This window comes from Struthio camelus, chromosome 17 (assembly GCF_040807025.1).
Source record: "Struthio camelus isolate bStrCam1 chromosome 17, bStrCam1.hap1, whole genome shotgun sequence".
NCBI classification, from domain to species: Eukaryota; Metazoa; Chordata; class Aves; order Struthioniformes; family Struthionidae; genus Struthio; species Struthio camelus.
Window position 1 is genome coordinate 2,028,890 of NC_090958.1, and position 23,531 is coordinate 2,052,420.

Below are 23,531 nucleotides of genomic sequence, written 5' to 3' on the forward strand. Positions count from 1 at the left end.
GGAGAGCCGTATGGATGGCAAGGGCCAAAGGGTGGGTGCCTTGGGTCAGGTTGTGGTGGCTGTTGTTGGTAGTCCGGTGTTGGAGGAGAGTGTCTGCTGTAGTGGGGAAGTGTGGTCAGGGCTGTTAAAAACAGGAGGAGGGGAGGAAAAGGAGGAGGGAAGTGTTGGTGGGAGAGCCGTATGGATGGCAAGGGCAAAAGGGTGGGTGCCTTGGGTCAGGTTGTGGTGGCTGTTGTTGGTGGTCCGGTGTTGGAGGAGAGTGTCTGCTGTAGTGGGGAAGTGTGGTTCGGGCTGTTGAAAGTAGGAGGAGGGGAGGAAAAGGAGGAGGGAAGTGTTGGTGGGAGAGCCGTATGGATGGCAAGGGCAAAAGGGTGGGTGCCTTGGGTCAGGTTGTGGTGGCTGTTGTTGGTAGTCCGGTGTTGGAGGAGAGTGTCTGCTGTAGTGGGGAAGTGTGGTCAGGGCTGTCAAAAACAGGAGGAGGGGAGGAAAAGGAGGAGGGAAGTGTTGGTGGGAGAGCCGTATGGATGGCAAGGGCCAAAGGGTGGGTGCCTTGGGTCAGGTTGTGGTGGCTGTTGTTGGTAGTCCGGTGTTGGAGGAGAGTGTCTGCTGTAGTGGGGAAGTGTGGTCAGGGCTGTTGAAAGTCGGAGGAGGGGAGGAAAAGGAGGAGGGAAGTGTTGGTGGGAGAGCCGTATGGATGGCAAGGGCAAAAGGGTGGGTGCCTTGGTGCAGGTTGTGGTGGCTGTTGTTGGTAGTCCGGTGTTGGAGGAGAGTGTCTGCTGTAGTGGGGAAGTGTGGTTCGGGCTGTTGAAAGTAGGAGGAGGGGAGGAAAAGGAGGAGGGAAGTGTTGGTGGGAGCGCCGTATGGATGGCAAGGGCAAAAGGGTGGGTGCCTTGGGTCAGGTTGTGGTGGCTGTTGTTGGTAGTCCGGTGTTGGAGGAGAGTGTCTGCTGTAGTGGGGAAGTGTGGTCAGGGCTGTTGAAAGTAGGAGGAGGGGAGGAAAAGGAGGAGGGAAGTGTTGGTGGGAGAGCCGTGTGCATGCCAGTGCCAAAAGGGTGGGTGCCTTGGTGCAGGTTGTGGTGGCTGTTGTTGGTAGTCCGGTGTTGGAGGAGAGTGTCTGCTGTAGTGGGGAAGTGTGGTTCGGGCTGTTGAAAGTAGGAGGAGGGGAGGAAAAGGAGGAGGGAAGTGTTGGTGGGAGAGCCGTATGGATGGCCAGGGCCAAAGGGTGGGTGCCTTGGTGCAGGTTGTGGTGGCTGTTGTTGGTAGTCCGGTGTTGGAGGAGAGTGTCTGCTGTAGTGGGGAAGTGTGGTTCGGGCTGTTGAAAGTAGGAGGAGGGGAGGAAAAGGAGGAGGGAAGTGTTGGTGGGAGAGCCGTATGGATGGCAAGGGCCAAAGGGTGGGTGCCTTGGGTCAGGTTGTGGTGGCTGTTGTTGGTAGTCCGGTGTTGGAGGAGAGTGTCTGCTGTAGTGGGGAAGTGTGGTCAGGGCTGTTAAAAACAGGAGGAGGGGAGGAAAAGGAGGAGGGAAGTGTTGGTGGGAGAGCCGTATGGATGGCAAGGGCAAAAGGGTGGGTGCCTTGGGTCAGGTTGTGGTGGCTGTTGTTGGTGGTCCGGTGTTGGAGGAGAGTGTCTGCTGTAGTGGGGAAGTGTGGTCAGGGCTGTTGAAAGTAGGAGGAGGGGAGGAAAAGGAGGAGGGAAGTGTTGGTGGGAGAGCCGTGTGCATGCCAGTGTCAAAAGGGGGTGGGGCCTTGGGTCAGGTTGTGGTGGCTGTTGTTGGTAGTCCGGTGTTGGAGGAGAGTGTCTGCTGTAGTGGGGAAGTGTGGTTCGGGCTGTTGAAAGTAGGAGGAGGGGAGGAAAAGGAGGAGGGAAGTGTTGGTGGGAGAGCCGTATGGATGGCAAGGGCCAAAGGGTGGGTGCCTTGGGTCAGGTTGTGGTGGCTGTTGTTGGTAGTTGGGTGTTGGAGGAGAGTGTCTGCTGTAGTGGGGAAGTGTGGTCAGGGCTGTTGAAAGTAGGAGGAGGGGAGGAAAAGGAGGAGGGAAGTGTTGGTTGGAGCGCCGTATGGATGGCAAGGGCCAAAGGGTGGGTGCCTTGGTGCAGGTTGTGGTGGCTGTTGTTGGTAGTCCGGTGTTGGAGGAGAGTGTCTGCTGTAGTGGGGAAGTGTGGTTAGGGCTGTTGAAAGTAGGAGGAGGGGAGGAAAAGGAGGAAGGAAGTGTGGGTGGGAGAGCCGTATGGATGGCAAGGGCCAAAGGGTGGGTGCCTTGGTGCAGGTTGTGGTGGCTGTTGTTGGTAGTCCGGTGTTGGAGGAGAGTGTCTGCTGTAGTGGGGAAGTGTGGTTCGGGCTGTTGAAAGTAGGAGGAGGGGAGGAAAAGGAGGAGGGAAGTGTTGGTGGGAGAGCCGTATGGATGGCAAGGGCCAAAGGGTGGGTGCCTTGGTGCAGGTTGTGGTGGCTGTTGTTGGTAGTCCGGTGTTGGAGGAGAGTGTCTGCTGTAGTGGGGAAGTGTGGTCAGGGCTGTTGAAAGTAGGAGGAGGGGAGGAAAAGGAGGAGGGAAGTGTTGGTGGGAGAGCCGTGTGCATGTCAGTGTCAAAAGGGGGTGGGGCCTTGGGTCAGGTTGTGGTGGCTGTTGTTGGTAGTCCGGTGTTGGAGGAGAGTGTCTGCTGTAGTGGGGAAGTGTGGTTCGGGCTGTTGAAAGTAGGAGGAGGGGAGGAAAAGGAGGAGGGAAGTGTTGGTGGGAGAGCCGTGTGCATGCCAGTGCCAAAAGGGTGGGTGCCTTGGGTCAGGTTGTGGTGGCTGTTGTTGGTAGTCCGGTGTTGGAGGAGAGTGTCTGCTGTAGTGGGGAAGTGTGGTTCGGGCTGTTGAAAGTAGGAGGAGGGGAGGAAAAGGAGGAGGGAAGTGTTGGTGGGAGAGCCGTATGGATGGCAAGGGCAAAAGGGTGGGTGCCTTGGGTCAGGTTGTGGTGGCTGTTGTTGGTAGTCCGGTGTTGGAGGAGAGTGTCTGCTGTAGTGGGGAAGTGTGGTTCGGGCTGTTGAAAGTAGGAGGAGGGGAGGAAAAGGAGGAGGGAAGTGTTGGTGGGAGCACCGTATGGATGGCAAGGGCAAAAGGGTGGGTGCCTTGGGTCAGGTTGTGGTGGCTGTTGTTGGTAGTCCGGTGTTGGAGGAGAGTGTCTGCTGTAGTGGGGAAGTGTGGTCAGGGCTGTTGAAAGTAGGAGGAGGGGAGGAAAAGGAGGAGGGAAGTGTTGGTGGGAGAGCCGTGTGCATGCCAGTGCCAAAAGGGTGGGTGCCTTGGTGCAGGTTGTGGTGGCTGTTGTTGGTAGTTGGGTGTTGGAGGAGAGTGTCTGCTGTAGTGGGGAAGTGTGGTTCGGGCTGTTGAAAGTAGGAGGAGGGGAGGAAAAGGAGGAGGGAAGTGTTGGTGGGAGAGCCGTATGGATGGCCAGGGCCAAAGGGTGGGTGCCTTGGTGCAGGTTGTGGTGGCTGTTGTTGGTAGTCCGGTGTTGGAGGAGAGTGTCTGCTGTAGTGGGGAAGTGTGGTTCGGGCTGTTGAAAGTAGGAGGAGGGGAGGAAAAGGAGGAGGGAAGTGTTGGTGGGAGAGCCGTATGGATGGCAAGGGCCAAAGGGTGGGTGCCTTGGGTCAGGTTGTGGTGGCTGTTGTTGGTAGTCCGGTGTTGGAGGAGAGTGTCTGCTGTAGTGGGGAAGTGTGGTCAGGGCTGTTAAAAACAGGAGGAGGGGAGGAAAAGGAGGAGGGAAGTGTTGGTGGGAGAGCCGTATGGATGGCAAGGGCAAAAGGGTGGGTGCCTTGGGTCAGGTTGTGGTGGCTGTTGTTGGTAGTCCGGTGTTGGAGGAGAGTGTCTGCTGTAGTGGGGAAGTGTGGTTCGGGCTGTTGAAAGTCGGAGGAGGGGAGGAAAAGGAGGAGGGAAGTGTTGGTGGGAGAGCCGTGTGCATGCCAGTGTCAAAAGGGGGTGGGGCCTTGGGTCAGGTTGTGGTGGCTGTTGTTGGTAGTCCGGTGTTGGAGGAGAGTGTCTGCTGTAGTGGGGAAGTGTGGTTCGGGCTGTTGAAAGTAGGAGGAGGGGAGGAAAAGGAGGAGGGAAGTGTTGGTGGGAGAGCCGTATGGATGGCAAGGGCCAAAGGGTGGGTGCCTTGGGTCAGGTTGTGGTGGCTGTTGTTGGTAGTTGGGTGTTGGAGGAGAGTGTCTGCTGTAGTGGGGAAGTGTGGTCAGGGCTGTTGAAAGTAGGAGGAGGGGAGGAAAAGGAGGAGGGAAGTGTTGGTGGGAGAGCCGTATGGATGGCAAGGGCCAAAGGGTGGGTGCCTTGGTGCAGGTTGTGGTGGCTGTTGTTGGTAGTCCGGTGTTGGAGGAGAGTGTCTGCTGTAGTGGGGAAGTGTGGTCAGGGCTGTTGAAAGTAGGAGGAGGGGAGGAAAAGGAGGAGGGAAGTGTTGGTGGGAGAGCCGTATGGATGGCAAGGGCCAAAGGGTGGGTGCCTTGGGTCAGGTTGTGGTGGCTGTTGTTGGTAGTCCGGTGTTGGAGGAGAGTGTCTGCTGTAGTGGGGAAGTGTGGTTCGGGCTGTTGAAAGTAGGAGGAGGGGAGGAAAAGGAGGAGGGAAGTGTTGGTGGGAGAGCCGTATGGATGGCAAGGGCCAAAGGGTGGGTGCCTTGGGTCAGGTTGTGGTGGCTGTTGTTGGTAGTCCGGTGTTGGAGGAGAGTGTCTGCTGTAGTGGGGAAGTGTGGTTCGGGCTGTTGAAAGTAGGAGGAGGGGAGGAAAAGGAGGAGGGAAGTGTTGGTGGGAGAGCCGTGTGCATGCCAGTGCCAAAAGGGTGGGTGCCTTGGTGCAGGTTGTGGTGGCTGTTGTTGGTAGTCCGGTGTTGGAGGAGAGTGTCTGCTGTAGTGGGGAAGTGTGGTTCGGGCTGTTGAAAGTCGGAGGAGGGGAGGAAAAGGAGGAGGGAAGTGTTGGTGGGAGAGCCGTGTGCATGCCAGTGCCAAAAGGGTGGGTGCCTTGGGTCAGGTTGTGGTGGCTGTTGTTGGTAGTTGGGTGTTGGAGGAGAGTGTCTGCTGTAGTGGGGAAGTGTGGTTCGGGCTGTTGAAAGTCGGAGGAGGGGAGGAAAAGGAGGAGGGAAGTGTTGGTGGGAGAGCCGTATGGATGGCAAGGGCAAAAGGTTGGGTGCCTTGGTGCAGGTTGTGGTGGCTGTTGTTGGTAGTTGGGTGTTGGAGGAGAGTGTCTGCTGTAGTGGGGAAGTGTGGTTCGGGCTGTTGAAAGTAGGAGGAGGGGAGGAAAAGGAGGAGGGAAGTGTTGGTGGGAGAGCCGTATGGATGGCAAGGGCAAAAGGGTGGGTGCCTTGGGTCAGGTTGTGGTGGCTGTTGTTGGTAGTTGGGTGTTGGAGGAGAGTGTTTGCTGTAGTGGGGAAGTGTGGTTCGGGCTGTTGAAAGTAGGAGGAGGGGAGGAAAAGGAGGAGGGAAGTGTTGGTGGGAGAGCCGTATGGATGGCAAGGGCCAAAGGGTGGGTGCCTTGGGTCAGGTTGTGGTGGCTGTTGTTGGTAGTCCGGTGTTGGAGGAGAGTGTCTGCTGTAGTGGGGAAGTGTGATTAGTGTGGTTCGGGCTGTTGAAAGTCGGAGGAGGGGAGGAAAAGGAGGAGGGAAGTGTTGGTGGGAGAGCCGTATGGATGGCAAGGGCCAAAGGGTGGGTGCCTTGGGTCAGGTTGTGGTGGCTGTTGTTGGTAGTCCGGTGTTGGAGGAGAGTGTCTGCTGTAGTGGGGAAGTGTGGTCAGGGCTGTTGAAAGTAGGAGGAGGGGAGGAAAAGGAGGAGGGAAGTGTTGGTGGGAGAGCCGTGTGCATGCCAGTGTCAAAAGGGGGTGGGGCCTTGGGTCAGGTTGTGGTGGCTGTTGTTGGTAGTCCGGTGTTGGAGGAGAGTGTCTGCTGTAGTGGGGAAGTGTGGTTCGGGCTGTTGAAAGTAGGAGGAGGGGAGGAAAAGGAGGAGGGAAGTGTTGGTGGGAGAGCCGTATGGATGGCAAGGGCCAAAGGGTGGGTGCCTTGGGTCAGGTTGTGGTGGCTGTTGTTGGTAGTTGGGTGTTGGAGGAGAGTGTCTGCTGTAGTGGGGAAGTGTGGTCAGGGCTGTTGAAAGTCGGAGGAGGGGAGGAAAAGGAGGAGGGAAGTGTTGGTGGGAGAGCCGCATGGATGGCAAGGGCCAAAGGGTGGGTGCCTTGGGTCAGGTTGTGGTGGCTGTTGTTGGTGGTCCGGTGTTGGAGGAGAGTGTCTGCTGTAGTGGGGAAGTGTGGTTCGGGCTGTTGAAAGTAGGAGGAGGGGAGGAAAAGGAGGAGGGAAGTGTTGGTGGGAGCGCCGTATGGATGGCAAGGGCAAAAGGGTGGGTGCCTTGGTGCAGGTTGTGGTGGCTGTTGTTGGTAGTCCGGTGTTGGAGGAGAGTGTCTGCTGTAGTGGGGAAGTGTGGTTCGGGCTGTTGAAAGTCGGAGGAGGGGAGGAAAAGGAGGAGGGAAGTGTTGGTGGGAGAGCCGTGTGCATGCCAATGTCAAAAATGTGGGTGCCTTGGGTCAGGTTGTGGTGGCTGTTGTTGGTAGTTGGGTGTTGGAGGAGAGTGTCTGCTGTAGTGGGGAAGTGTGGTTCGGGCTGTTGAAAGTAGGAGGAGGGGAGGAAAAGGAGGAGGGAAGTGTTGGTGGGAGAGCCGTATGGATGGCAAGGGCCAAAGGGTGGGTGCCTTGGGTCAGGTTGTGGTGGCTGTTGTTGGTAGTCCGGTGTTGGAGGAGAGTGTCTGCTGTAGTGGGGAAGTGTGGTCAGGGCTGTTGAAAGTAGGAGGAGGGGAGGAAAAGGAGGAGGGAAGTGTTGGTGGGAGAGCCGTATGGATGGCAAGGGCCAAAGGGTGGGTGCCTTGGGTCAGGTTGTGGTGGCTGTTGTTGGTAGTCCGGTGTTGGAGGAGAGTGTCTGCTGTAGTGGGGAAGTGTGGTTCGGGCTGTTGAAAGTAGGAGGAGGGGAGGAAAAGGAGGAGGGAAGTGTTGGTGGGAGAGCCGTATGGATGGCAAGGGCCAAAGGGTGGGTGCCTTGGTGCAGGTTGTGGTGGCTGTTGTTGGTAGTCCGGTGTTGGAGGAGAGTGTCTGCTGTAGTGGGGAAGTGTGGTTCGGGCTGTTGAAAGTAGGAGGAGGGGAGGAAAAGGAGGAGGGAAGTGTTGGTGGGAGAGCCGTGTGCATGCCAGTGCCAAAAGGGTGGGTGCCTTGGTGCAGGTTGTGGTGGCTGTTGTTGGTAGTTGGGTGTTGGAGGAGAGTGTCTGCTGTAGTGGGGAAGTGTGGTTCGGGCTGTTGAAAGTAGGAGGAGGGGAGGAAAAGGAGGAGGGAAGTGTTGGTGGGAGAGCCGTATGGATGGCAAGGGCCAAAGGGTGGGTGCCTTGGGTCAGGTTGTGGTGGCTGTTGTTGGTGGTCCGGTGTTGGAGGAGAGTGTCTGCTGTAGTGGGGAAGTGTGGTTCGGGCTGTTGAAAGTCGGAGGAGGGGAGGAAAAGGAGGAGGGAAGTGTTGGTGGGAGAGCCGTGTGCATGCCAGTGCCAAAAGGGTGGGTGCCTTGGGTCAGGTTGTGGTGGCTGTTGTTGGTAGTTGGGTGTTGGAGGAGAGTGTCTGCTGTAGTGGGGAAGTGTGGTCAGGGCTGTTGAAAGTAGGAGGAGGGGAGGAAAAGGAGGAGGGAAGTGTTGGTGGGAGAGCCGTATGGATGGCAAGGGCCAAAGGGTGGGTGCCTTGGGTCAGGTTGTGGTGGCTGTTGTTGGTAGTCCGGTGTTGGAGGAGAGTGTCTGCTGTAGTGGGGAAGTGTGGTCAGGGCTGTTGAAAGTAGGAGGAGGGGAGGAAAAGGAGGAGGGAAGTGTTGGTGGGAGAGCCGTGTGCATGCCAATGTCAAAAATGTGGGTGCCTTGGGTCAGGTTGTGGTGGCTGTTGTTGGTAGTTGGGTGTTGGAGGAGAGTGTTTGCTGTAGTGGGGAAGTGTGGTTCGGGCTGTTGAAAGTAGGAGGAGGGGAGGAAAAGGAGGAGGGAAGTGTTGGTGGGGGAGCCGTATGGATGGCAAGGGCCAAAGGGTGGGTGCCTTGGTGCAGGTTGTGGTGGCTGTTGTTGGTGGTCCGGTGTTGGAGGAGAGTGTCTGCTGTAGTGGGGAAGTGTGATTAGTGTGGTTCGGGCTGTTGAAAGTAGGAGGAGGGGAGGAAAAGGAGGAGGGAAGTGTTGGTGGGAGAGCCGTATGGATGGCAAGGGCCAAAGGGTGGGTGCCTTGGTGCAGGTTGTGGTGGCTGTTGTTGGTAGTCCGGTGTTGGAGGAGAGTGTCTGCTGTAGTGGGGAAGTGTGGTTCGGGCTGTTCAAGTAGGAGGAGGGGAGGAAAAGGAGGAGGGAAGTGTTGGTGGGAGAGTCGTGTGCATGCCAGTGCCAAAAGGGTGGGTGCCTTGGGTCAGGTTGTGGTGGCTGTTGTTGGTAGTCCGGTGTTGGAGGAGAGTGTCTGCTGTAGTGGGGAAGTGTGGTTCGGGCTGTTGAAAGTAGGAGGAGGGGAGGAAAAGGAGGAGGGAAGTGTTGGTGGGAGAGCCGTATGGATGGCAAGGGCCAAAGGGTGGGTGCCTTGGGTCAGGTTGTGGTGGCTGTTGTTGGTAGTCCGGTGTTGGAGGAGAGTGTCTGCTGTAGTGGGGAAGTGTGGTCAGGGCTGTTAAAAACAGGAGGAGGGGAGGAAAAGGAGGAGGGAAGTGTTGGTGGGAGAGCCGTATGGATGGCAAGGGCCAAAGGGTGGGTGCCTTGGGTCAGGTTGTGGTGGCTGTTGTTGGTAGTCCGGTGTTGGAGGAGAGTGTCTGCTGTAGTGGGGAAGTGTGGTTCGGGCTGTTGAAAGTAGGAGGAGGGGAGGAAAAGGAGGAGGGAAGTGTTGGTGGGAGAGCCGTATGGATGGCAAGGGCCAAAGGGTGGGTGCCTTGGTGCAGGTTGTGGTGGCTGTTGTTGGTAGTCCGGTGTTGGAGGAGAGTGTCTGCTGTAGTGGGGAAGTGTGGTTCGGGCTGTTGAAAGTAGGAGGAGGGGAGGAAAAGGAGGAGGGAAGTGTTGGTGGGAGAGCCGTGTGCATGCCAGTGCCAAAAGGGTGGGTGCCTTGGTGCAGGTTGTGGTGGCTGTTGTTGGTAGTTGGGTGTTGGAGGAGAGTGTCTGCTGTAGTGGGGAAGTGTGGTTCGGGCTGTTGAAAGTAGGAGGAGGGGAGGAAAAGGAGGAGGGAAGTGTTGGTGGGAGAGCCGTATGGATGGCAAGGGCCAAAGGGTGGGTGCCTTGGTGCAGGTTGTGGTGGCTGTTGTTGGTGGTCCGGTGTTGGAGGAGAGTGTCTGCTGTAGTGGGGAAGTGTGGTTCGGGCTGTTGAAAGTCGGAGGAGGGGAGGAAAAGGAGGAGGGAAGTGTTGGTGGGAGAGCCGTGTGCATGCCAGTGCCAAAAGGGTGGGTGCCTTGGGTCAGGTTGTGGTGGCTGTTGTTGGTAGTTGGGTGTTGGAGGAGAGTGTCTGCTGTAGTGGGGAAGTGTGGTTCGGGCTGTTGAAAGTCGGAGGAGGGGAGGAAAAGGAGGAGGGAAGTGTTGGTGGGAGAGCCGTATGGATGGCAAGGGCAAAAGGTTGGGTGCCTTGGTGCAGGTTGTGGTGGCTGTTGTTGGTAGTCCGGTGTTGGAGGAGAGTGTCTGCTGTAGTGGGGAAGTGTGGTTCGGGCTGTTGAAAGTAGGAGGAGGGGAGGAAAAGGAGGAGGGAAGTGTTGGTGGGAGAGCCGTATGGATGGCAAGGGCCAAAGGGTGGGTGCCTTGGGTCAGGTTGTGGTGGCTGTTGTTGGTAGTTGGGTGTTGGAGGAGAGTGTTTGCTGTAGTGGGGAAGTGTGGTTCGGGCTGTTGAAAGTAGGAGGAGGGGAGGAAAAGGAGGAGGGAAGTGTTGGTGGGAGAGCCGTATGGATGGCAAGGGCCAAAGGGTGGGTGCCTTGGGTCAGGTTGTGGTGGCTGTTGTTGGTAGTCCGGTGTTGGAGGAGAGTGTCTGCTGTAGTGGGGAAGTGTGATTAGTGTGGTTCGGGCTGTTGAAAGTAGGAGGAGGGGAGGAAAAGGAGGAGGGAAGTGTTGGTGGGAGAGCCGTATGGATGGCAAGGGCCAAAGGGTGGGTGCCTTGGGTCAGGTTGTGGTGGCTGTTGTTGGTAGTCCGGTGTTGGAGGAGAGTGTCTGCTGTAGTGGGGAAGTGTGGTCAGGGCTGTTGAAAGTAGGAGGAGGGGAGGAAAAGGAGGAGGGAAGTGTTGGTGGGAGAGCCGTGTGCATGCCAGTGTCAAAAGGGGGTGGGGCCTTGGGTCAGGTTGTGGTGGCTGTTGTTGGTAGTCCGGTGTTGGAGGAGAGTGTCTGCTGTAGTGGGGAAGTGTGGTTCGGGCTGTTGAAAGTAGGAGGAGGGGAGGAAAAGGAGGAGGGAAGTGTTGGTGGGAGAGCCGTATGGATGGCAAGGGCCAAAGGGTGGGTGCCTTGGGTCAGGTTGTGGTGGCTGTTGTTGGTAGTTGGGTGTTGGAGGAGAGTGTCTGCTGTAGTGGGGAAGTGTGGTCAGGGCTGTTGAAAGTCGGAGGAGGGGAGGAAAAGGAGGAGGGAAGTGTTGGTGGGAGAGCCGTATGGATGGCAAGGGCCAAAGGGTGGGTGCCTTGGTGCAGGTTGTGGTGGCTGTTGTTGGTAGTCCGGTGTTGGAGGAGAGTGTCTGCTGTAGTGGGGAAGTGTGGTTCGGGCTGTTGAAAGTAGGAGGAGGGGAGGAAAAGGAGGAGGGAAGTGTTGGTGGGAGCGCCGTATGGATGGCAAGGGCAAAAGGGTGGGTGCCTTGGTGCAGGTTGTGGTGGCTGTTGTTGGTAGTCCGGTGTTGGAGGAGAGTGTCTGCTGTAGTGGGGAAGTGTGGTTCGGGCTGTTGAAAGTAGGAGGAGGGGAGGAAAAGGAGGAGGGAAGTGTTGGTGGGAGAGCCGTGTGCATGCCAATGTCAAAAATGTGGGTGCCTTGGGTCAGGTTGTGGTGGCTGTTGTTGGTAGTTGGGTGTTGGAGGAGAGTGTCTGCTGTAGTGGGGAAGTGTGGTTCGGGCTGTTGAAAGTAGGAGGAGGGGAGGAAAAGGAGGAGGGAAGTGTTGGTGGGAGAGCCGTATGGATGGCAAGGGCCAAAGGGTGGGTGCCTTGGTGCAGGTTGTGGTGGCTGTTGTTGGTAGTCCGGTGTTGGAGGAGAGTGTCTGCTGTAGTGGGGAAGTGTGGTCAGGGCTGTTGAAAGTAGGAGGAGGGGAGGAAAAGGAGGAGGGAAGTGTTGGTGGGAGAGCCGTATGGATGGCAAGGGCCAAAGGGTGGGTGCCTTGGTGCAGGTTGTGGTGGCTGTTGTTGGTAGTCCGGTGTTGGAGGAGAGTGTCTGCTGTAGTGGGGAAGTGTGGTTCGGGCTGTTGAAAGTAGGAGGAGGGGAGGAAAAGGAGGAGGGAAGTGTTGGTGGGAGAGCCGTATGGATGGCAAGGGCCAAAGGGTGGGTGCCTTGGTGCAGGTTGTGGTGGCTGTTGTTGGTAGTCCGGTGTTGGAGGAGAGTGTCTGCTGTAGTGGGGAAGTGTGGTTCGGGCTGTTGAAAGTAGGAGGAGGGGAGGAAAAGGAGGAGGGAAGTGTTGGTGGGAGAGCCGTGTGCATGCCAGTGCCAAAAGGGTGGGTGCCTTGGTGCAGGTTGTGGTGGCTGTTGTTGGTAGTTGGGTGTTGGAGGAGAGTGTCTGCTGTAGTGGGGAAGTGTGGTTCGGGCTGTTGAAAGTAGGAGGAGGGGAGGAAAAGGAGGAGGGAAGTGTTGGTGGGAGAGCCGTATGGATGGCAAGGGCCAAAGGGTGGGTGCCTTGGGTCAGGTTGTGGTGGCTGTTGTTGGTGGTCCGGTGTTGGAGGAGAGTGTCTGCTGTAGTGGGGAAGTGTGGTTCGGGCTGTTGAAAGTAGGAGGAGGGGAGGAAAAGGAGGAGGGAAGTGTTGGTGGGAGAGCCGTGTGCATGCCAGTGCCAAAAGGGTGGGTGCCTTGGGTCAGGTTGTGGTGGCTGTTGTTGGTAGTTGGGTGTTGGAGGAGAGTGTCTGCTGTAGTGGGGAAGTGTGGTTCGGGCTGTTGAAAGTAGGAGGAGGGGAGGAAAAGGAGGAGGGAAGTGTTGGTGGGAGAGCCGTATGGATGGCAAGGGCAAAAGGTTGGGTGCCTTGGTGCAGGTTGTGGTGGCTGTTGTTGGTAGTTGGGTGTTGGAGGAGAGTGTCTGCTGTAGTGGGGAAGTGTGGTCAGGGCTGTTGAAAGTAGGAGGAGGGGAGGAAAAGGAGGAGGGAAGTGTTGGTGGGAGAGCCGTGTGCATGCCAATGTCAAAAATGTGGGTGCCTTGGGTCAGGTTGTGGTGGCTGTTGTTGGTAGTTGGGTGTTGGAGGAGAGTGTCTGCTGTAGTGGGGAAGTGTGGTTCGGGCTGTTGAAAGTAGGAGGAGGGGAGGAAAAGGAGGAGGGAAGTGTTGGTGGGAGAGCCGTATGGATGGCAAGGGCCAAAAGGGTGGGTGCCTTGGGTCAGGTTGTGGTGGCTGTTGTTGGTAGTCCGGTGTTGGAGGAGAGTGTCTGCTGTAGTGGGGAAGTGTGATTAGTGTGGTTCGGGCTGTTGAAAGTAGGAGGAGGGGAGGAAAAGGAGGAGGGAAGTGTTGGTGGGAGAGCCGTATGGATGGCAAGGGCCAAAGGGTGGGTGCCTTGGGTCAGGTTGTGGTGGCTGTTGTTGGTAGTCCGGTGTTGGAGGAGAGTGTCTGCTGTAGTGGGGAAGTGTGGTTCGGGCTGTTGAAAGTCGGAGGAGGGGAGGAAAAGGAGGAGGGAAGTGTTGGTGGGAGAGTCGTGTGCATGCCAGTGCCAAAAGGGTGGGTGCCTTGGGTCAGGTTGTGGTGGCTGTTGTTGGTAGTCCGGTGTTGGAGGAGAGTGTCTGCTGTAGTGGGGAAGTGTGGTTCGGGCTGTTGAAAGTAGGAGGAGGGGAGGAAAAGGAGGAGGGAAGTGTTGGTGGGAGAGCCGTATGGATGGCAAGGGCCAAAGGGTGGGTGCCTTGGGTCAGGTTGTGGTGGCTGTTGTTGGTAGTCCGGTGTTGGAGGAGAGTGTCTGCTGTAGTGGGGAAGTGTGGTCAGGGCTGTTAAAAACAGGAGGAGGGGAGGAAAAGGAGGAGGGAAGTGTTGGTGGGAGAGCCGTATGGATGGCAAGGGCCAAAGGGTGGGTGCCTTGGTGCAGGTTGTGGTGGCTGTTGTTGGTGGTCCGGTGTTGGAGGAGAGTGTCTGCTGTAGTGGGGAAGTGTGGTTCGGGCTGTTGAAAGTAGGAGGAGGGGAGGAAAAGGAGGAGGGAAGTGTTGGTGGGAGAGCCGTATGGATGGCAAGGGCCAAAGGGTGGGTGCCTTGGGTCAGGTTGTGGTGGCTGTTGTTGGTAGTCCGGTGTTGGAGGAGAGTGTCTGCTGTAGTGGGGAAGTGTGGTTCGGGCTGTTGAAAGTAGGAGGAGGGGAGGAAAAGGAGGAGGGAAGTGTTGGTGGGAGAGCCGTGTGCATGCCAGTGCCAAAAGGGTGGGTGCCTTGGTGCAGGTTGTGGTGGCTGTTGTTGGTAGTTGGGTGTTGGAGGAGAGTGTCTGCTGTAGTGGGGAAGTGTGGTTCGGGCTGTTGAAAGTAGGAGGAGGGGAGGAAAAGGAGGAGGGAAGTGTTGGTGGGAGAGCCGTATGGATGGCAAGGGCCAAAGGGTGGGTGCCTTGGGTCAGGTTGTGGTGGCTGTTGTTGGTGGTCCGGTGTTGGAGGAGAGTGTCTGCTGTAGTGGGGAAGTGTGGTTCGGGCTGTTGAAAGTAGGAGGAGGGGAGGAAAAGGAGGAGGGAAGTGTTGGTGGGAGAGCCGTGTGCATGCCAGTGCCAAAAGGGTGGGTGCCTTGGTGCAGGTTGTGGTGGCTGTTGTTGGTAGTTGGGTGTTGGAGGAGAGTGTCTGCTGTAGTGGGGAAGTGTGGTTCGGGCTGTTGAAAGTAGGAGGAGGGGAGGAAAAGGAGGAGGGAAGTGTTGGTGGGAGAGCCGTATGGATGGCAAGGGCCAAAGGTTGGGTGCCTTGGTGCAGGTTGTGGTGGCTGTTGTTGGTAGTTGGGTGTTGGAGGAGAGTGTCTGCTGTAGTGGGGAAGTGTGGTTCGGGCTGTTGAAAGTAGGAGGAGGGGAGGAAAAGGAGGAGGGAAGTGTTGGTGGGAGAGCCGTGTGCATGCCAATGTCAAAAATGTGGGTGCCTTGGGTCAGGTTGTGGTGGCTGTTGTTGGTAGTTGGGTGTTGGAGGAGAGTGTTTGCTGTAGTGGGGAAGTGTGGTTCGGGCTGTTGAAAGTCGGAGGAGGGGAGGAAAAGGAGGAGGGAAGTGTTGGTGGGAGAGCCGTATGGATGGCAAGGGCCAAAGGGTGGGTGCCTTGGGTCAGGTTGTGGTGGCTGTTGTTGGTAGTCCGGTGTTGGAGGAGAGTGTCTGCTGTAGTGGGGAAGTGTGATTAGTGTGGTTCGGGCTGTTGAAAGTAGGAGGAGGGGAGGAAAAGGAGGAGGGAAGTGTTGGTGGGAGAGCCGTATGGATGGCAAGGGCCAAAGGGTGGGTGCCTTGGGTCAGGTTGTGGTGGCTGTTGTTGGTAGTCCGGTGTTGGAGGAGAGTGTCTGCTGTAGTGGGGAAGTGTGGTTCGGGCTGTTGAAAGTCGGAGGAGGGGAGGAAAAGGAGGAGGGAAGTGTTGGTGGGAGAGTCGTGTGCATGCCAGTGCCAAAAGGGTGGGTGCCTTGGGTCAGGTTGTGGTGGCTGTTGTTGGTAGTTGGGTGTTGGAGGAGAGTGTCTGCTGTAGTGGGGAAGTGTGGTTCGGGCTGTTGAAAGTAGGAGGAGGGGAGGAAAAGGAGGAGGGAAGTGTTGGTGGGAGAGCCGTATGGATGGCAAGGGCCAAAGGGTGGGTGCCTTGGGTCAGGTTGTGGTGGCTGTTGTTGGTAGTCCGGTGTTGGAGGAGAGTGTCTGCTGTAGTGGGGAAGTGTGGTCAGGGCTGTTAAAAACAGGAGGAGGGGAGGAAAAGGAGGAGGGAAGTGTTGGTGGGAGAGCCGTATGGATGGCAAGGGCAAAAGGGTGGGTGCCTTGGGTCAGGTTGTGGTGGCTGTTGTTGGTAGTCCGGTGTTGGAGGAGAGTGTCTGCTGTAGTGGGGAAGTGTGGTTCGGGCTGTTGAAAGTAGGAGGAGGGGAGGAAAAGGAGGAGGGAAGTGTTGGTGGGAGCGCCGTATGGATGGCAAGGGCCAAAGGGTGGGTGCCTTGGGTCAGGTTGTGGTGGCTGTTGTTGGTAGTCCGGTGTTGGAGGAGAGTGTCTGCTGTAGTGGGGAAGTGTGGTCAGGGCTGTTGAAAGTAGGAGGAGGGGAGGAAAAGGAGGAGGGAAGTGTTGGTGGGAGAGCCGTGTGCATGCCAGTGCCAAAAGGGTGGGTGCCTTGGTGCAGGTTGTGGTGGCTGTTGTTGGTAGTCCGGTGTTGGAGGAGAGTGTCTGCTGTAGTGGGGAAGTGTGGTTCGGGCTGTTGAAAGTAGGAGGAGGGGAGGAAAAGGAGGAGGGAAGTGTTGGTGGGAGAGCCGTATGGATGGCCAGGGCCAAAGGGTGGGTGCCTTGGGTCAGGTTGTGGTGGCTGTTGTTGGTGGTCCGGTGTTGGAGGAGAGTGTCTGCTGTAGTGGGGAAGTGTGGTTCGGGCTGTTGAAAGTAGGAGGAGGGGAGGAAAAGGAGGAGGGAAGTGTTGGTGGGAGAGCCGTATGGATGGCAAGGGCCAAAGGGTGGGTGCCTTGGGTCAGGTTGTGGTGGCTGTTGTTGGTAGTCCGGTGTTGGAGGAGAGTGTCTGCTGTAGTGGGGAAGTGTGGTCAGGGCTGTTAAAAACAGGAGGAGGGGAGGAAAAGGAGGAGGGAAGTGTTGGTGGGAGAGCCGTATGGATGGCAAGGGCAAAAGGGTGGGTGCCTTGGTGCAGTTTGTGGTGGCTGTTGTTGGTGGTCCGGTGTTGGAGGAGAGTGTCTGCTGTAGTGGGGAAGTGTGGTCAGGGCTGTTGAAAGTAGGAGGAGGGGAGGAAAAGGAGGAGGGAAGTGTTGGTGGGAGAGCCGTATGGATGGCAAGGGCCAAAGGGTGGGTGCCTTGGGTCAGGTTGTGGTGGCTGTTGTTGGTAGTCCGGTGTTGGAGGAGAGTGTCTGCTGTAGTGGGGAAGTGTGGTCAGGGCTGTTGAAAGTAGGAGGAGGGGAGGAAAAGGAGGAGGGAAGTGTTGGTGGGAGAGCCGCATGGATGGCAAGGGCAAAAGGGGGTGGGGCCTTGGGTCAGGTTGTGGTGGCTGTTGTTGGTAGTCCGGTGTTGGAGGAGAGTGTCTGCTGTAGTGGGGAAGTGTGGTTCGGGCTGTTGAAAGTAGGAGGAGGGGAGGAAAAGGAGGAGGGAAGTGTTGGTGGGAGAGCCGTATGGATGGCAAGGGCCAAAGGGTGGGTGCCTTGGGTCAGGTTGTGGTGGCTGTTGTTGGTAGTTGGGTGTTGGAGGAGAGTGTCTGCTGTAGTGGGGAAGTGTGGTCAGGGCTGTTGAAAGTAGGAGGAGGGGAGGAAAAGGAGGAGGGAAGTGTTGGTGGGAGAGCCGTATGGATGGCAAGGGCCAAAGGGTGGGTGCCTTGGGTCAGGTTGTGGTGGCTGTTGTTGGTGGTCCGGTGTTGGAGGAGAGTGTCTGCTGTAGTGGGGAAGTGTGGTTCGGGCTGTTGAAAGTAGGAGGAGGGGAGGAAAAGGAGGAGGGAAGTGTTGGTGGGAGAGCCGTATGGATGGCAAGGGCAAAAGGGTGGGTGCCTTGGTGCAGGTTGTGGTGGCTGTTGTTGGTAGTTGGGTGTTGGAGGAGAGTGTCTGCTGTAGTGGGGAAGTGTGGTTCGGGCTGTTGAAAGTAGGAGGAGGGGAGGAAAAGGAGGAGGGAAGTGTTGGTGGGAGAGCCGTGTGCATGCCAATGTCAAAAATGTGGGTGCCTTGGGTCAGGTTGTGGTGGCTGTTGTTGGTAGTTGGGTGTTGGAGGAGAGTGTCTGCTGTAGTGGGGAAGTGTGGTTCGGGGTGTTGAAAGTAGGAGGAGGGGAGGAAAAGGAGGAGGGAAGTGTTGGTGGGAGAGCCGTATGGATGGCAAGGGCCAAAGGGTGGGTGCCTTGGTGCAGGTTGTGGTGGCTGTTGTTGGTAGTCCGGTGTTGGAGGAGAGTGTCTGCTGTAGTGGGGAAGTGTGGTCAGGGCTGTTGAAAGTAGGAGGAGGGGAGGAAAAGGAGGAGGGAAGTGTTGGTGGGAGAGCCGTATGGATGGCAAGGGCCAAAGGGTGGGTGCCTTGGTGCAGGTTGTGGTGGCTGTTGTTGGTAGTCCGGTGTTGGAGGAGAGTGTCTGCTGTAGTGGGGAAGTGTGGTTCGGGCTGTTGAAAGTAGGAGGAGGGGAGGAAAAGGAGGAGGGAAGTGTTGGTGGGAGAGCCGTGTGCATGCCAGTGCCAAAAGGGTGGGTGCCTTGGTGCAGGTTGTGGTGGCTGTTGTTGGTAGTTGGGTGTTGGAGGAGAGTGTCTGCTGTAGTGGGGAAGTGTGGTTCGGGCTGTTGAAAGTAGGAGGAGGGGAGGAAAAGGAGGAGGGAAGTGTTGGTGGGAGAGCCGTATGGATGGCAAGGGCCAAAGGGTGGGTGCCTTGGTGCAGGTTGTGGTGGCTGTTGTTGGTGGTCCGGTGTTGGAGGAGAGTGTCTGCTGTAGTGGGGAAGTGTGGTTCGGGCTGTTGAAAGTAGGAGGAGGGGAGGAAAAGGAGGAGGGAAGTGTTGGTGGGAGAGCCGTGTGCATGCCAGTGCCAAAAGGGTGGGTGCCTTGGGTCAGGTTGTGGTGGCTGTTGTTGGTAGTCCGGTGTTGGAGGAGAGTGTCTGCTGTAGTGGGGAAGTGTGGTTCGGGCTGTTGAAAGTTGGAGGAGGGGAGGAAAAGGAGGAGGGAAGTGTTGGTGGGAGAGCCGTATGGATGGCAAGGGCAAAAGGTTGGGTGCCTTGGTGCAGGTTGTGGTGGCTGTTGTTGGTAGTTGGGTGTTGGAGGAGAGTGTCTGCTGTAGTGGGGAAGTGTGGTTCGGGCTGTTGAAAGTAGGAGGAGGGGAGGAAAAGGAGGAGGGAAGTGTTGGTGGGAGAGCCGTGTGCATGCCAATGTCAAAAATGTGGGTGCCTTGGGTCAGGTTGTGGTGGCTGTTGTTGGTAGTCCGGTGTTGGAGGAGAGTGTTTGCTGTAGTGGGGAAGTGTGGTTCGGGCTGTTGAAAGTAGGAGGAGGGGAGGAAAAGGAGGAGGGAAGTGTTGGTGGGAGAGCCGTATGGATGGCAAGGGCCAAAGGGTGGGTGCCTTGGGTCAGGTTGTGGTGGCTGTTGTTGGTAGTCCGGTGTTGGAGGAGAGTGTCTGCTGTAGTGGGGAAGTGTGATTAGTGTGGTCAGGGCTGTTGAAAGTCGGAGGAGGGGAGGAAAAGGAGGAGGGAAGTGTTGGTGGGAGAGCCGTGTGCATGCCAGTGCCAAAAGGGTGGGTGCCTTGGGTCAGGTTGTGGTGGCTGTTGTTGGTAGTCCGGTGTTGGAGGAGAGTGTCTGCTGTAGTGGGGAAGTGTGGTTCGGGCTGTTGAAAGTCGGAGGAGGGGAGGAAAAGGAGGAGGGAAGTGTTGGTGGGAGAGCCGTATGGATGGCAAGGGCCAAAGGGTGGGTGCCTTGGGTCAGGTTGTGGTGGCTGTTGTTGGTAGTCCGGTGTTGGAGGAGAGTGTCTGCTGTAGTGGGGAAGTGTGGTTCGGGCTGTCAAAAACAGGAGGAGGGGAGGAAAAGGAGGAGGGAAGTGTTGGTGGGAGAGCCGTATGGATGGCAAGGGCGAAAGGGTGGGTGCCTTGGTGCAGGTTGTGGTGGCTGTTGTTGGTAGTCCGGTGTTGGAGGAGAGTGTCTGCTGTAGTGGGGAAGTGTGGTTCGGGCTGTTGAAAGTAGGAGGAGGGGAGGAAAAGGAGGAGGGAAGTGTTGGTGGGAGAGCCGTATGGATGGCGAGGGCCAAAGGGTGGGTGCCTTGGTGCAGGTTGTGGTGGCTGTTGTTGGTAGTCCGGTGTTGGAGGAGAGTGTCTGCTGTAGTGGGGAAGTGTGATTAGTGTGGTTCGGGCTGTTGAAAGTAGGAGGAGGGGAGGAAAAGGAGGAGGGAAGTGTTGGTGGGAGAGCCTATGGATGGCCAGGGCCAAAGGGTGGGTGCCTTGGTGCAGGTTGTGGTGGCTGTTGTTGGTAGTTGGGTGTTGGAGGAGAGTGTCTGCTGTAGTGGGGAAGTGTGGTTCGGGCTGTTGAAAGTCGGAGGAGGGGAGGAAAAGGAGGAGGGAAGTGTTGGTGGGAGAGCCGTATGGATGGCAAGGGCCAAAGGGTGGGTGCCTTGGTGCAGGTTGTGGTGGCTGTTGTTGGTGGTCCGGTGTTGGAGGAGAGTGTCTGCTGTAGTGGGGAAGTGTGGTTCGGGCTGTTGAAAGTAGGAGGAGGGGAGGAAAAGGAGGAGGGAAGTGTTGGTGGGGGAGCCGTATGGATGGCAAGGGCCAAAGGGTGGGTGCCTTGGTGCAGGTTGTGGTGGCTGTTGTTGGTAGTTGGGTGTTGGAGGAGAGTGTCTGCTGTAGTGGGGAAGTGTGGTTCGGGCTGTTGAAAGTAGGAGGAGGGGAGGAAAAGGATGAGGGAAGTGTTGGTGGGAGAGCCGTATGGATGGCAAGGGCCAAAGGGTGGGTGCCTTGGTGCAGGTTGTGGTGGCTGTTGTTGGTAGTCCGGTGTTGGAGGAGAGTGTCTGCTGTAGTGGGGAAATGTGATTAGTGTGGTTCGGGCTGTTGAAAGTCGGAGGAGGGGAGGAAAAGGAGGAGGGAAGTGTTGGTGGGAGAGCCGTATGGATGGCAAGGGCCAAAGGGTGGGTGCCTTGGTGCAGGTTGTGGTGGCTGTTGTTGGTAGTCCGGTGTTGGAGGAGAGTGTCTGCTGTAGTGGGGAAGTGTGGTTCGGGCTGTTGAAAGTAGGAGGAGGGGAGGAAAAGGAGGAGGGAAGTGTTGGTGGGAGAGCCGTATGGATGGCAAGGGCCAAAGGGTGGGTGCCTTGGTGCAGGTTGTGGTGGCTGTTGTTGGTGGTCCGGTGTTGGAGGAGAGTGTCTGCTGTAGTGGGGAAGTGTGGTTCGGGCTGTTGAAAGTAGGAGGAGGGGAGGAAAAGGAGGAGGGAAGTGTTGGTGGGAGAGCCGTATGGATGGCAAGGGCCAAAGGGTGGGTGCCTTGGTGCAGGTTGTGGTGGCTGTTGTTGGTAGTTGGGTGTTGGAGGAGAGTGTCTGCTGTAGTGGGGAAGTGTGGTTCGGGCTGTTGAAAGTCGGAGGAGGGGAGGAAAAGGAGGAGGGAAGTGTTGGTGGGAGAGCCGTATGGATGGCAAGGGCCAAAGGGTGGGTGCCTTGGTGCAGGTTGTGGTGGCTGTTGTTGGTAGTTGGGTGTTGGAGGAGAGTGTCTGCTGTAGTGGGGAAGTGTGGTTCGGGCTGTCAAAAACAGGAGGAGGGGAGGAAAAGGAGGAGGGAAGTGTTGGTGGGAGAGCCGTATGGATGGCGAGGGCCAAAGGGTGGGTGCCTTGGTGCAGGTTGTGGTGGCTGTTGTTGGTAGTCCGGTGTTGGAGGAGAGTGTCTGCTGTAGTGGGGAAGTGTGGTCAGGGCTGTTGAAAGTAGGAGGAGGGGAGGAAAAGGAGGAGGGAAGTGTTGGTGGGAGAGCCGTGTGCATGCCAGTGCCAAAAGGGTGGGTGCCTTGGTGCAGGTTGTGGTGGCTGTTGTTGGTAGTCCGGTGTTGGAGGAGAGTGTCTGCTGTAGTGGGGAAGTGTGGTTCGGGCTGTTGAAAGTAGGAGGAGGGGAGGAAAAGGAGGAGGGAAGTGTTGGTGGGAGAGCCGTATGGATGGCAAGGGCCAAAGGGTGGGTGCCTTGGGTCAGGTTGTGGTGGCTGTTGTTGGTAGTTGGGTGTTGGAGGAGAGTGTCTGCTGTAGTGGGGAAGTGTGGTTCGGGCTGTTGAAAGTAGGAGGAGGGGAGGAAAAGGAGGAGGGAAGTGTTGGTGGGAGAGCCGTATGGATGGCGAGGGCCAAAGGGTGGGTGCCTTGGTGCAGGTTGTGGTGGCTGTTGTTGGTGGTCCGGTGTTGGAGGAGAGTGTCTGCTGTAGTGGGGAAGTGTGGTTCGGGCTGTTGAAAGTAGGAGGAGGGGAGGAAAAGGAGGAGGGAAGTGTTGGTGGGAGAGCCGTATGGATGGCGAGGGCCAAAGGGTGGGTGCCTTGGTGCAGGTTGTGGTGGCTGTTGTTGGTAGTCCGGTGTTGGAGGAGAGTGTCTGCTGTAGTGGGGAAGTGTGGTTCGGGCTGTTGAAAGTAGGAGGAGGGGAGGAAAAGGAGGAGGGAAGTGTTGGTGGGAGAGCCGTGCCGTATGGATGGCAAGGGCCAAAGGGTGGGTGCCTTGGTGCAGGTTGTGGTGGCTGTTGTTGGTAGTCGGGTGTTGGAGGAGAGTGTCTGCTGTAGTGGGGAAGTGTGGTTCGGGCTGTTGAAAGTAGGAGGAGGGGAGGAAAAGGAGGAGGGAAGTGTTGGTGGGAGAGCCGTATGGATGGCAAGGGCCAAAGGGTGGGTGCCTTGGTGCAGGTTGTGGTGGCTGTTGTTGGTGGTCCGGTGTTGGAGGAGAGTGTCTGCTTTAGTGGGGAAGTGTGATTAGTGTGGTTCGGGCTGTTGAAAGTCGGAGGAGGGGAGGAAAAGGAGGAGGGAAGTGTTGGTGGGAGAGCCGTATGGATGGCAAGGGCCAAAGGGTGGGTGCCTTGGGTCAGGTTGTGGTGGCTGTTGTTGGTAGTCCGGTGTTGGAGGAGAGTGTCTGCTGTAGTGGGGAAGTGTGGTTCGGGCTGTTGAAAGTCGGAGGAGGGGAGGAAAAGGAGGAGGGAAGTGTTGGTGGGAGAGCCGTATGGATGGCAAGGGCCAAAGGGTGGGTGCCTTGGTGCAGGTTGTGGTGGCTGTTGTTGGTAGTTGGGTGTTGGAGGAGAGTGTCTGCTGTAGTGGGGAAGTGTGGTTCGGGCTGTTGAAAGTAGGAGGAGGGGAGGAAAAGGAGGAGGGAAGTGTTGGTGGGAGAGCCGTATGGATGGCAAGGGCCAAAGGGTGGGTGCCTTGGTGCAGGTTGTGGTGGCTGTTGTTGGTGGTCCGGTGTTGGAGGAGAGTGTCTGCTGTAGTGGGGAAGTGTGGTTCGGGCTGTTGAAAGTAGGAGGAGGGGAGGAAAAGGAGGAGGGAAGTGTTGGTGGGAGAGCCGTGTGCATGCCAGTGCCAAAAGGGTGGGTGCCTTGGGTCAGGTTGTGGTGGCTGTTGTTGGTAGTCCGGTGTTGGAGGAGAGTGTCTGCTGTAGTGGGGAAGTGTGGTTCGGGCTGTTGAAAGTAGGAGGAGGGGAGGAAAAGGAGGAGGGAAGTGTTGGTGGGAGAGCCGTATGGATGGCAAGGGCAAAAGGTTGGGTGCCTTGGTGCAGGTTGTGGTGGCTGTTGTTGGTAGTTGGGTGTTGGAGGAGAGTGTCTGCTGTAGTGGGGAAGTGTGGTTCGGGCTGTTGAAAGTAGGAGGAGGGGAGGAAAAGGAGGAGGGAAGTGTTGGTGGGAGAGCCGTGTGCATGCCAATGTCAAAAATGTGGGTGCCTTGGGTCAGGTTGTGGTGGCTGTTGTTGGTAGTCCGGTGTTGGAGGAGAGTGTTTGCTGTAGTGGGGAAGTGTGGTTCGGGCTGTTGAAAGTAGGAGGAGGGGAGGAAAAGGAGGAGGGAAGTGTTGGTGGGAGAGCCGTATGGATGGCAAGGGCCAAAGGGTGGGTGCCTTGGGTCAGGTTGTGGTGGCTGTTGTTGGTAGTCCGGTGTTGGAGGAGAGTGTCTGCTGTAGTGGGGAAGTGTGATTAGTGTGGTCAGGGCTGTTGAAAGTCGGAGGAGGGGAGGAAAAGGAGGAGGGAAGTGTTGGTGGGAGAGCCGTGTGCATGCCAGTGCCAAAAGGGTGGGTGCCTTGGGTCAGGTTGTGGTGGCTGTTGTTGGTAGTCCGGTGTTGGAGGAGAGTGTCTGCTGTAGTGGGGAAGTGTGGTTCGGGCTGTTGAAAGTCGGAGGAGGGGAGGAAAAGGAGGAGGGAAGTGTTGGTGGGAGAGCCGTATGGATGGCAAGGGCCAAAGGGTGGGTGCCTTGGGTCAGGTTGTGGTGGCTGTTGTTGGTAGTCCGGTGTTGGAGGAGAGTGTCTGCTGTAGTGGGGAAGTGTGGTTCGGGCTGTCAAAAACAGGAGGAGGGGAGGAAAAGGAGGAGGGAAGTGTTGGTGGGAGAGCCGTATGGATGGCAAGGGCGAAAGGGTGGGTGCCTTGGTGCAGGTTGTGGTGGCTGTTGTTGGTAGTCCGGTGTTGGAGGAGAGTGTCTGCTGTAGTGGGGAAGTGTGGTTCGGGCTGTTGAAAGTAGGAGGAGGGGAGGAAAAGGAGGAGGGAAGTGTTGGTGGGAGAGCCGTATGGATGGCGAGGGCCAAAGGGTGGGTGCCTTGGTGCAGGTTGTGGTGGCTGTTGTTGGTAGTCCGGTGTTGGAGGAGAGTGTCTGCTGTAGTGGGGAAGTGTGATTAGTGTGGTTCGGGCTGTTGAAAGT